This window comes from Orcinus orca, chromosome 3, assembly GCF_937001465.1.
Source record: "Orcinus orca chromosome 3, mOrcOrc1.1, whole genome shotgun sequence".
In the NCBI taxonomy this organism is placed as follows: Eukaryota; Metazoa; Chordata; class Mammalia; order Artiodactyla; family Delphinidae; genus Orcinus; species Orcinus orca.
The window spans coordinates 166,735,123-166,749,307 of NC_064561.1; the positions used below are offsets into that span (position 1 = coordinate 166,735,123).

The following is a 14,185-nucleotide window of genomic DNA, read 5'->3' on the forward strand; positions in this document are numbered from 1 at the left end:
AATCTACAGATTCATTGCAATCCCTATCAAATTACCAATGGCATTTTTTACAGAACTAGGACAAAAAATCTTAAAATTTGTATGGAGACACAAAAGACCCCGAATAGCCAAAGCAGTGTTGAGGGAAAAAAACGGAGCTGGAGGAATCAGACTCCCTGACTTCAGACTATGCTACAAAGCTGCAGTATTCAAGACAATATGATACTGGCACAAAAACAGAAACATAGATCAATGGAACAAGATAGAAAACCCAGAGGTAAACCCACGCACCTGTGGTCAACTAATCTATGACAAAGGAGGCAAGGATATACAATGGAGAAAAGGCAGTCTCTTCAATAAGTGTTGCTGGGAAAACTGGACAGTTACATGTAAAAGAATGAAGTTAGAACACTGCCTAACACGATACACAAAAATAAACTTTAAATGGATTCGAGACCTAAATGTAAGACCGGACACTATAAAACTCTTAGAGGAAAACATAGGAAGAACATTCTTTGACATAAATCACGGCAAGATCTTTTTTGATCCACCTCCTAGAGTGATGGAAATAAAAACAAAAATAAACAAATGGGACCTAATGAAACGTCAAAGTTTTGCACAGCAAAGGAAACCATAAAAAAGGCAAAAAGACAACGCTCAGAATGGGAGAAAATTTTTCAAACGAATCAATGGACAAAGGATTAATCTCCAAAATATATAAACAGCTCATGCAGCTCAATATTAAGAAAACAAACAACCCAATCCAAAAATGGGCAGAAGACCTAAATAGACATTTCTCCAAAGAAGACATACAGATGGCCATGAAGCACATGAAAAGCTGCTCAACATCACTAATTATTAGAGAAATGCAAATCAAAGCTACAATGAGGTATCACCTCACACCAGTTAGAATGGGCCTCATCAGAAAACTTACAAACAACAAATGCTGGAGAGGGTGTGGAGAAAAGGGAACCCTCTTGCACTGTTGGTGGGAATGTAAATTGATACAGCCACTATGGAGAACAGTATGGAGATTCCTTAAAAAACTAAAAATAAAATTACCATATGACCCAGCCATCCCACTCCTGGGCATATACCCTGAGAAAACCATAATTCCAAAAGACACATGCACCCCTATGTTCATTGCAGCACTATTTACTATAGCCAGGTCATGGAAGCAACCTAGATGCTCATTGACAGACGAATGGATAAAGAAGTTGTGGTACATATATACAATGGAATATTACTCAGCCATGAAAAGGATCGAAATTGGGTCATTTGTTGAGACATGGATGGATCTAGAGACTCATACAGAGTGAAGTAAGTCAGAAATAGATAAACAAATATCGTATATTAACGCATATATGTGGAACCTAGAAAAATGGTACAGGTGAAATGGTTTGCAGGGCAGCAATTGAGACACAGATGTAGAGAACAAACGTATGGACATTAAGGGGGGAAAGCAGCGGGGGGTTGGGGGTGGTGGTGTGATGAATTGGACGATCGGGATTGACATGTATACACTGATGTGTATAAAATTGATGACTAATAGGAACCTGCTGTATAAAAAATAAATAAAATAAAATTCAAAAATTAAAAAAAATTTAAATAAGCTACAAGGATATACTGCACAACACTGGGAATATACACTATATTTTCTAGGAACTATAAATGGAACATAACCTTTAAAAATTATGAATCATATTGCACACCTGTAACTTATATGATATTGCACACCAACTATACTTCAATTTAAAAAAGAAAACAATTAACACTAACATTCTGAGATTTCCTCTCTCCCGATAACTAAATCACCACAAAAAGACAGAGAGGTAATATGTGAATCTGACATTGAAAGAGAAGCAGGAGGAGATTCATATAAGAATCATAAGATCAATATCTAAACAGTTGTCTTAATATAATTATAGTTAACATCAAGAAAAGTCTATGAGAAATCCAAGTGGAAAGATTCCTGTACATACAAATTACAAGCTTCCTACCACTCAGAGTACTTTTTCCTACATTACGTCACAGTTCTGACTCTTTAGAACAAACTCAAATAAATAAAGAGCAGCTTCCATTTAGATATCCATTGAATTCTTTTTTGACTACAACATGACTCCAACAACCATATTTGTTAGACATGGTGGAGAGCAATAGCCTTGTCTGGAAAGGAAGACATCAGATTTTCCCCTAAGCATCAAAGACCAAAGGGACAATCATTTGCTCTTTTTATTCCAAAGTTCCCATCATTAAAATATGAGTAAAATACTTATCGTAATGCATATCACATGATTCCTGTAAGAATCAAATAAGACATTAGGTGGAAATTTCTTGGCAGTTTAAGGGCTGAATTAATTTGAGTTCTTATCATTTCTTTTTAGATAGAATTTTTATTAGAATCCTTGAAAAAGCATGTTCACAACGTTTTTCTGTAAGATTGTGAATGTGTCTGAGAATTTCAACAGACCATATGAAATAGTGAGATTCACGTGAGGCTTAAGAAACTTCTAGATAAAGCTTGAACAAACTAGAAATGAATTTTTCAACTCCATAGTTATTTTAAGCTTTGATATTACATTACAGTACTTCTCTTGGAGAACTGATATATCAGAAATCATCTTAATTTTGGCCTAAATGTTCTTGAGATAGCCATATACTAGAGTAAGGTCATTTTCCTGTTTAAAAAAAAAAAAAACGAAAACAATAATTACTGTTTTAAGGAAGAGGGTAAATGAATTGCAAAAGAAAGAAAAAAATTTGAAATTGACCAACCTGAGCTAATGAAATTACATCATTTGGAAGTTCTAGATTTAGTTTATTTTTAGGCTAACGTTTATTTTTGTTGAATTTCATTTTCTGCTCAAATATAGATAACTGTTTATTGTGACTAAGCTGTTACAATGTAATATTTTATCTGTCACAAAACACATTTTTAAGGATAAAAATGTTGTTTTGCAAATCATAAAAGCAATACAACTTCCCTATACTTTTGGAAGCAAGTATTTTTGTCGGTTTGGAAATTTCTAAGCTTCAATATTTTACAGTTAATGTGACCTGAGTTTTAATTCTGTATTTGCTATGTAGTGACTCTGTGGCAGTGATAAGTTTACTTAACTTCTCAGAGCCTTAGTTTAATTGATAAAAATTTTTAAGATAATAATGCATGCTTAATATGATTGCTCTGAGGATTTCATGGACAACGGCTAGAGCTGAAGTATATTCAAAGCATCTGGCACATAGCAAGCACTTAATATAAAATAACTATAATTATCACTGCTGGTTCCTATCTACACTCCCTACAAAATAGTATTATTCTTCTGCTTTGTTATTCATGAGTGTACTGCCACATAAAATCAGTTATTTGTTCAACATAGGTTTAGAAATCTACTGCAGAATTACTCATACCGTCTGTAGAAAATATTTAGAGTAAAAGACCGTTGGATCCTATGAGAACAACAAGACTCATTATTTTGGAAGTTTCATCAGTGCAATCTGATGTAGTCAGGACTTTCCAGGTAGAAACTAACTACTATGGCACAAAATTAACTTAACTTAGAATGTACTAATTTTAGTTGGTGACCATCATTGCTAATGGATGGGGTTTAAGAAAATAAGCACTATCTTAAGGTTTTAAAAAGTTTTAAAAGTAAGTCACTACTTAAGGTGCTCAGAATGAAGCTTAGACAAATACAAGACCAGAGTGTTTTAACTGGAAGACCATCTAAACATCAGAACATCAGAACACTGGAATCCATCAGATTTTCATTCACAAGTGCTGGGCTAACAACTAGCCAGGATCCTTGCAGAAGAAATTAGTAGTTATATTTCCTGTTTATTGTTTACTTTCAATTTATTTATGTGCATCAATTTGGATACAAGCAACTCTTTTCTATCAATAGTAGAACACTCTAATGCCAGTCAATAATTGAATAACGGGTTTCCTGCTTAGCAGTGGCAGAAGTTATTCTCCCTTTCCTGATTCTTGACTGGATTTCCTCACCTTCAGCTCTCACCCTCCACCAGCTGAGGGAGCAAGAGACCTCTTCTGAATGGGACACAGGATCAGCTCTCCTGGGGATTCTCCCTGGTGCATCTCTGTTTTAAATTGAAGTGTCTGCCCTATATAGTTGCACTGAAGTTTTATTTTGTCTGAGAAGTCTTACCATCAAAGAGCTTGTATTTTAACGAAATACTTTTCTTTAAAATTTACTTGATAATATAGAAGGCAAATATATTCTCCATTATGTATGATTTGTGCATCCTTTTACTGAAATTTGGGATTTTTCAAAAATACATGTAAATATTGCAAATATAGCCCCCCCTCTCTCTCTCAAGAGCCCCCCCCGTCACACACACACACACACACACACACACACAGTCTCTCTCTCTCTCTCACACACACACACACACACACACACACACACACACACACACACACACATATCAAGGGAATGCCATATGTCCCAAGTGAGACCTACTTGGAAAAGCAGAAATGCTGAACACATCACACAGTATCATTGTGACAGTACATTTGTCAGTTTTCTCCCTGGCAATGAGATTTTTCTCACCCTCAAGACATGCAAAGGACTTTTTTCATCTGTTCTTCTTATGTTAATAATTTTCTCCTATAGAAGTGAGAATTGTCCAAACTTAACCATTTGAGGCTTTGGCATTTAATTAGGTGACCTTTTTGAGAAAATTAGATCTCTGGGAGGAAGTGATAACTTTTGAGGTCGGAGGTGTTGAAGAGCTGCTCAGGTGGTCAGTGGATGGGTATCAGCAGGTTGTGAAAGGCACATGCCTACATTTAATATGTTGTTTGACATTTTGTATCCTCTCATGCCCTTGCTTATTTTTGTTTTAGAAAATTAGCATTTCAACAATAGTAGAAGAGATGATTTAGTTAGGTGTAATGATGTATTCTCCTGTGCTACTCAGGTTAGTAGTATAATGCAAACATTTTTTTGCAAGTGTGATGCTAATTTAAAATGCTATTTGAGAAACTACATAAGAAACGCTGTATTTTCCATGTCTTGGGTTGAGTGCCTGTGTCTGTTAAGAACCTGCCAAACATGCTTATTTAGTATGAATACTTCCTTTCTTTTATAAATCAGAGTTGCACTCTGGAGGGCTGTGATCGACCTTTAAAAACATTTTACTTAGGCAAAGGTTGAAGTATGTACCACGCTTGGGGCAAAGGCAAGCCCAGCTATATCTTTTATCACATTGCTTTGGACATTTTTCAGCTTTCGTCCTGTCTTAACGAATCAGCTCTATCGGTCGATTAATTGTTTCACTGTACCTGCTATCTAACACGAAGGCACCTGGCAGAACAGCAGGAGAAAGCACGTTTATCTAAGTCCTTACGCAGCTGAATACTGTAGCTAATCTCCTTGCAAATTACAGTCAGAGTTGTAGTTCATCCATTAGGCTGGAAAAGACAAGAGTCCCAAGTAGCCCCGGTGCCTTTTCCTGTTCCCAGGAGACCCACTAACCCTCGGCGTGTGTTGCCTGCGCACAGCGAGTGTTTCCTGCTAATCAGGTCAATGATTATCGCCCAGCTCCGGGGACCTGACAGCAGCCTATCACAGCAGTTAGGGAGCCACCAAACGCAGCACGCTCACCGAGGAGCTCCCGTTAAGAAATATCGCTTAGTCCTCATTTACTCACTGGAATCTCGGAGGATTTCAGCTTCTCTTTTTTGTTCTCTTAGACAGTGAGGGGCTCAGCATAAACAGGAAAAAGCAGCGGAGCATGCAGCTACTTGGAGGGTGTTGACTGAAAACTTCGCTCTCCCCACCCCGTTCACGGTTGATTCGACTGACTTCTCACCTCCTTCACGGTGAATATTTCAATTAAGGTAAGTGCCGCTTCATCTGAGTGACTGCGTCGAGCTGAATTTCTGCATTGAAAGTTCTAACTGACTATACTGACATTCTGCACTGCAGCAAGTGAGTGTGTCTGTCAGGAGAAGGCTTAGTTTACAAGCAATTGTCCTAGAATGAAACCCGGTGTTTGAGGATAATATTACAGAGCAATTTCTTTTGAAATCTAAGTATTCTGCCTTGCATCAAGAGAAAATGAAAGGAAATATGAAAAGAGAGTGAATTTCTCATTTTACCTTTTTAAATAATCTAGAGAACTGTGTGACGCTAAGGTAACTTGATTTTGATTGAAGTGTTTTGTTGATGTCATATGGCAAAAGCTCTCAGTCTAAAAGCTTCAAAGTTAAATCAGATGGAAAGAACATTTGCAAATGGGAGTTAAGATTTTGTGCAGCTTTTTACTTTAACAACGTTCCTGAGCTCCCTGTGGGTTGAAGGATTTAGGACTAAATCCCTGAATATTTTAATAGTGTCCGTTTAGCAATTAAAATTTAAATAAAGTTTCTGATGTAGCTGTTAAGAAAAATGAACCAAAAAGAATTATCATACCACTGATATGATTTATAGTTTTTATATGAGAGGTGAATTTTTAATAAGATAATTTAATAAAAAGAAAAGTAAAGAAAATTACCTTCTTTCTAAAATACTTACTTTTGAAGGGAGAATTATTCAATAATGGATTCAAATTAAATGTTTACTGACATCTTGGCTTTTATGTTTGAAGTTGTACTTTGTCATCAAACAAGAGTGAACTGAGGTTAAACTTGTATTTTACATGGCTTAGGACAATTATCTATGTAATTTAGACAAACTAGTCCACGTTATTTCTTCTAAACCATTTTTCCTCATAAGTTTGTTAAAAATATCTAGAGGGAATGGAAGCAACTCTTCCAAAGTTAGATTTAATTATCTGAACTTTTTCTTTTCTATTTTACTTTGCAAGTGTAAATATAGTCTGATGGTTTTCTCCCACATCATGGTAAATTTCTATATAATCAAAAAATAAAGTGATTTTATCCGTATCATTATGTATGACCAATTGATTTCTTAGCACTCTAGCCACATGAGTGAATAGCAAGCACTTATCTTCTTATGATGTAGTACTTATACTTGAAAATGATTTTCTAACAATGAGACAAGCGCTATTTAAAATACAAATGTATACTGCCATGAGATAATACTTACACAGGTTGAATTTCAATAACATCTGTTATGCTAAAGCACAAAGTAAAATGTTACTGCTTTTGTGTAAAGATTTATAATGGTATCTTAACTGTACTTTTTAAAATGAGCACTCATACTTCATGAAATGTTGATTCTGCCCTCCTCCTATGGGTATCCTGAGATGGGACATTTTATAAAGATGTCAGAACATTGTTTATATTAATTGGCTAACCTTCCAAAATTCTCTAGAGAGCTTTTTAAGCGGATGCTATTGCTTCCCCCACAGGAATAAAATATTTTTAGGATACCCCTAGGCACTGATGTGTACTAGCTGGTTGTCTGTGTGTTTCAGCCAAAGCCTAAAGACGTTTATTTCTCTCTGTTGCACTGAGGCTTCTATCTCTTTTCTCCAGCGAGGCGGTTTTTCAACTGATTCAAGATACCTCAGAGAAGTGTTTGACTAGTTACTGTCATTGAGTCTTTGGCATCTTCTTTTCTTACATTTTAAACAACATGGATAAACGGGAGGAGGCAACATTAACCAAACCGGGTCACATTTGTTAGTGACAAACTTGTACATTGCTGATAACATCTCTGTATTATAAACTGTTCCTTGTGCCAAGTTCAAAATCCATGGTGATATCCTACCCAATGAACTTTTATTAGATGTACTTAGTTGATGTATATGACCCTTGAAGGATGTGCTTAGTGTGTAATGGGATATTTATTTTAAGGAATGAAGGTAGGTGTAGTTTTTATTTAAAAAGATATACTTAAAGTTTTTAAAGGGATTTAATCAGTGTAGTTGTTGTCTTAATTTGCATTACACAGGCTGAAAAGAGAATGAAGAAAATCTTGGTTACACTTGAGAATTAGGAGCTGTTTATGTTCGGTAGCTGCCTCAGTCAGACTTTTTTTCATATATTATCCCCAGGTTCCAGCTTACCTCTAGGTTCTAAACTGAATCCCATTTTTCATTTATTTTATGGTAATTTATTCCCTCTGTGACATCAGAAAACATCTTGTAGGATAACCTCACTTAGAATAGGCAGTTTCAAAATTTAAATTAAAAAAAAATCTGTTAGAGCTTTATAAAACTTTTCTTAAGAATTATAACCTGCTCCTAGGTAGGTGGTATTTTCAATAAAAGTCAAGGGGGTGAGGCAGTGTTTACCATGACTCCTAAATGCCAGACACCTGGGGGTATAAATTTTCTATGTATAATTATATAATCATCAGATCAAAATAATGACATTGGAGATAATTTACCCCAATTTTCCAGAAGAAGAGATGCAGGCTGGGAGAGCAGGCTGGGGACCTATCATTCAAGCTCAGGTCAGACAGTATTTAAAGCTCGTAATCTTTACACTATACTTTTTATCACTTTATACATGGTGACCTATTCTGATACTCATGAATATCTGATAGTGCAACTTAATTATATCACCCTTAGAATAGTTTAATTCTTGGTTTACTCAAAATAAATGATTTTGTAAACTCCATAGCCACCAGTGTTTGAAAGAAGCATATATTTTTTTCCTTTGAGGTTCTGAAGGAGGTTAGTGCTCAAGTCTTTGCATCAAGTTGATTCTGATTACTACTGACAGAAAAAGCACTCTACATAGGGATAATCAGTACAGAAATTTAGTATCTGCAGTATAAACATCTTTCCAAGAGAGGTAGATATACTCTCAGATAAAAATCAAATAAAGAGTAGAGATATAAATTCAATGCCACTTATATTGAAATGGAATTAAAAAGAAGTTAAGGAGAATTTATGTTCGTGGCAAAATACATTCACAATATTAGAAAAGATAAAGAAGTGAACAGAATTGAATGTTGGAAAGTAGACTAAAGAAAAAAAAATAGATTCAAATGTACAGGAGTCTATTTGTTCTACTGACTTTACATAAGCCTTCCCATATGTACACAGAGATTTGCTATAGCTAATTATGTTGATATTGTGACAGTGTTATCCAAAGCAAAATCTGGTTCAATCTAGGACAAAAAGGAGAGATGTTATAAAATTAGGATTGACCTGAAAAATCTAATATGATGAGCTCTCATATCCAAGGATGTGCTGAGATGTACTGGAAGCTGCATAGTTATAAAACATGATCCTTTCTTATGCTCCAACCTGTCCTCAAACACTTAAACAGATAATATGGAACCAGATACTGCAAATAATGGATTCAACAATGATTAGAAACATGATCAAGAAATGTATAATCTCCAGCCACCAGCCAGTTTACTTTCCATTCGCTAGATTTCATGGTAAGCTATTGGCTTTTTCTAGTTGTATATACGAATAACAGAAAAACAAAGTATATAGAGATAATCTTTATTACTATTCCAAAAGAATGGACATGATCTATAAACAGTAGTATTTCAGAGGAGCTTGTTATGCTGAGCACCCACCATACATAGGCCTCCCCACCCAGAAAGTATGACATGTGTCTAGGCTCCACAAGCCACAGCAGATATGACCAGAGATGAATGTACCCAGATCTATGACAGCCATCTCTAGAGTAGTCAATGGCTACCATGTAGCCTTTCAAAATAACCATGTCAATAAAGAATGTTTTATGTAACACATAGATGATTTAGTGACCTTAAGTATAAATTCAGCATACTGTGGATAACCAGCAGTAGATGGGCAGGGGCAGAAGTTGAGAAACATAGAGATGATGGTCTGCAGAAATCATGAATAAACTGAACTCATGAGGTTGGTAGGAAGGAAAGAAAAGTTAATTCCCTTAGGTCAATTAGAAGACAAACATTTTCTGACTCACCATAATGGTTAAGCACAAAAATAAAGGCGTGCTCCCTGTACAGAAGCAGAAAGAATATGTTATCCTGGGTGGTATTCCAGACACACCATGAAATAGTGAGACTTCTTCCTGTTTTCCACATTTTTCTCTGTGGTTTCAGTTCCATTAACCAATTCAAGCTGAGCACATCTGTGTCTCTTACAAACTAAAGCTTATAACTGGCCCAGCATCATACATATTCATAGTCTCAGTAGACAATGAATAAGGCAGAAATGTATAGTGGCGGAAAGTACAGGTTCTGGGTTCAGCTACCTGGGTTCAAATCCCACTGAGGGTACTTGCTAGCTCTGTGACAAGTCAGTTAAGGTGTCCAAACTTTATTTTTATGACCTTTAAACTGGAGCGAATAATAGTACTAATCCCACAGCAGTGCTGTGTGAAATAAAAATGATAATTAATATAACATACTTACAATTACTCAGGTGCTTAGGAAATAATAGTTGTTATTATAAACCAGAAACCTTGTTTTTAGTCCCTCACCTTACCTGTCAAGTAGAGAAAATCCAGGACGTTCTTTCTCCTTAGAGACAATGCACCCTTGGGCCATACCAGAAGCTGGAACCATGTCCTGACACTGTGTTTATATCAGTACATTTGAATTTTAGGAATGTACACTTTTTCTTCTACTGGATTTACACAGATGTGTGGATGTTACTTTAAAGAAAGTAATTTGGGAGATGGCTTAGAGAAAACTTTCTATTTTGTCAATGGCTGCTTACATGCTATAAAACCAGACTTGAATAGTTGACAACATAGAGAGTGTAGTGTGTGCATAGCTGAAATTATTCCCTATTTTGCCTTTTACAGAAAAAGTATGCTGGCTGCTTGTTTAGAAGAGAAACAAATTTATGAAACTAATTCATATGTTGTATGATTTTATTATGATCATAACAAATATTCTGTGGAATATTTGTAAAATATCTTGAAGATGACTATCTAAAAATCTATTTCCTGGTAGATTCAAACCTATCATTTCCTCTTCTCTAACTTATCTATATCTTGCTATGGGATTTAAATCCTCTAGTTATAAAGTTGAAAAGTTATCAAATACCATTTATACATATATATGTGTATATGTATATGCGGAAGTATTTCATATTTTATGTGTTGATTCAAGTAATCCCCATAAATAAAAGGTATTTTCTGCAATGGAATTCATCGTTTTCCATCCTCCAAGCCACGGATTCTTATATGTTTTGCTATATATGGGAATCAGTGACTCTGTGCCTTAAAGTGGCAGATTCCTGAGGCTCATTCCTGGAGTACTGATTCTGTAGGTCTGAGAAAGGACCCAGGAAACACAGTTTTGAGATATATGCAGGTTATTCTGATAAAATCAGAATATATAGGAATGTGGCCTAATCACTGAGGTTTAAACAACTTCCCAGGCAATTCTGACATGCAGACAAGGTTGAGGATAGCTGTTATAGAGCAGCACCTCCCAACCTGAATGGGCATGCAGATTACCTGGGCGTCTTGTAGGAAGGTTCCGTAATGGAGCCCAAATTCTGCATTTCTACCAACCTCCCAGGGATACTGACACTGCTGGTCTATGAGAAATGCTGCTCTCATTCTCTGCCATACTGCTCTGTGGTTGCCCCTAGTAGGTAAGTATTCAAGGACCTACATAGGATATGACTTACAGCCCAGCTTACCTGGGCTAAATGTTGATAAGACTTCTCAAGAAGCTCTTTTGATTATAGAAGGATGATGGGACGTTATAAGCCAGGTGAAATTTGAGAAACATTTTTTTTTAATCTATTGTTGATTCCCACTACTCACTCTGGATATAGAGTAACTGGATGTTTTAGAAAGCAACGTATTTCTAGCATGTTTAATTCTTTGCATTGCTAACACTTGCTAACAATATTTAATTCAAAGCATTGCTAACGTATTTCATTCTTTGCAGTTAAGAAAGAGCAGGGTGATCGTTGCTTTCCCAGTCCCACTTCTGAATGTGTAGAAATTTTGGACTTTAGCACTCCCCAGGATAGCTATATACCAAGGTTCCAAACGCATCACAAAGGCCAACTTCTCAAACAGCATTTCAGTTCTCTTTATTCTAGGAATGCAGTCCTAAAGCGTCATTATTTGTCACTTCAACTTTTCTTCTTTCTCAAAACTAAATGGCAAGGATATAGATTTCAGCTTTCGCCTCTATTTAACCTTTTCTCTCTTTCTGTTCCCAGCTGCCACATTTCATTGTTATTATTCAAATCTACAAAATACAAAGGGAAATAGATTTCATTAGTATGGAAACAAATTTTGGATTATTTATATTAATATTTTTAAAATTACAAACCTGCCCATAGAATTCCGTTACTCTTCCATATTTTCTTCTAGAATGCTTAACATTTTACTAACTGTACACTTTTAAATTTATTTGATTGTTATTTGTCTCCCTCTCTAATTACACTCTAATTAGACATTAGAATGTAAGCTCCATGAAGGCAGGGTTTTTTTTGTTTGTTGTTTTATTCATAGCTGCAACCCAGTACCTAGAATAGGGCCTGGCATAGAATAGATTTTCATAAAATATCTATTGAACAAAGAATGAATAGATATTCCAAACTAATAAATTAGTTATAAGGGCCATGTGTTAGGATTGAGGCAAGTACCTAAAATATGATAGTTTTGCTCAGTACTGTGGGTAAGATTCAAGCACATTTCCCCAAAGATTTACACTCACCCACTTAATGTACTTAGTTTTAGTGTGTCCCTCTTAAGTGTCAGGTACTGGGCTAGATGCTATGGATACATGTTGACAAGACATAATTCCTTTGAATAATGTTCTGGCCTGTTGGTCGGGGGCAGACAAGGGAAAGACCAGTTGTAATACACTCTGGTATGTAATCATGAAAAGATGTGTATGGGGTATTATTAATGCCCAGGGAGAGCTCCTGACTTAACTTGGAGGGGCCATGGAAAACTTACTAGAAGTCTCCTGAGCTATAAATGAAAGGATAGCTTGAATTAAGACAGACAGAAGAGGAGGGGTTATAAGCTGCTACTAGAAGTGACACTGTGTCCAAAGGCACAGAGAATTCCTGACCCCCCTCCAGGACCACGTTAGTTTGACATAACGTTACGATAAAGTGTTGTATGTGTAATAAGAGGCAACTACATTTTTCTATGTGAAAAGGCATTTGGATTCCACCCCAAGAATGATGGGGATCCATTAAAGAATTTTGAGAATGGGAGAGACAGAGTTATTGGGGCCCTATTCTGAATCTTGCATTATATTTTTCACTATTTCAAATCAAAAAATATATGTACACATACATTAAAAATACCTATGAAAATTAAAACAAAAATATATCAGGGGAGAAAATGAGCTTTTGGTGGGCTGAAGGGAGAGAGAATAAGATATCCTTAAAATGCTGCACCCAGGATCTGTGGAAATTCATATGCAGGACTTGAAACCAAACCAGAGGTGGAATGAGTGTGAAATTAGCCAAGGTTGTTTCCATATGTGACTTTCAGGGGCTCTGTTTTGCAGGATTAGGAGAGGAATTTATTTCAGTTTCAGAGTTCAGGAAAAATGGCAGACTCTGAATGGCCACATCTGCTAGTAGTGACATGGAGTAGAATTCACACTCTCCTACCAACTGACTAAGACCGAACAGAAAAACCTCTATGTCTGTCTGGATACTTGTAGGACAATCAAATTCAGCTATTCAAATTTAATGTCCCTGACATTCTTAGGAGGCTAACATTTTGACCCTTTCATTCTATAGGCATGATACTACTAGGTGTTAACTCTAGCAGAAACTGCTTCTTTTGTGCAGGACTTTGTGTTGTTGTTAAATATAGCTGAAATTCAAGAGGAGATGTCATTTACTCACAGTTTTTCTCTTACCATTATACCCCAAATCACTCTTTTTGTTTCTTTTTCCTTGCTGTTAATCTGATAGTTACTGCTGATTTCCTGATGATGGTTTCTCCAGCAGGAACCATAATCTCTGTGAAGATTGGGACCTAGTTTTGTTCACTGCTTAAGCCTTAGCACCTACATCAGTGTCTATTATATAGCTGGTACCGATGTGTTAAAGGAAGGAATGGAGGAAGGAAGGAAGGGGGGGAGAGAGAGAGAGAGAGAAAGAGAGGGAAGGAGGAAGGGACCAAGGCATCTTCTCATCTTGCTATCCTCTCTTTAATAGCTCAGCAAATGGCACTATAACCTACCCAATGGGCCAGGTGAGAAATCTAGCTATCATCTTTGCCTTACCACTTTTCACACCTTACACATCCAATCAACATCTGGTCCTTTCAGTTCTGCCCTTTAAATCTGTCTCACATGTGTTTGCATCCTTGCTTCCCCAC

General features: G+C 36.2%; 1 protein-coding gene across 1 annotated transcript in view; it reads left to right on the forward strand.

Moving 5' to 3' along the window:
• CDH12 (cadherin 12) overlaps positions 1 to 14,185 on the forward strand; it is a 977,416-nt gene that overhangs the window by 595,129 nt on the left and 368,102 nt on the right. The window contains exon 3 of the mRNA XM_033440164.2: positions 5,696 to 5,842. The gene's annotated coding sequence lies outside the window, so the exon portion shown is untranslated. The remainder of the gene's footprint in view (positions 1 to 5,695; positions 5,843 to 14,185) is intronic.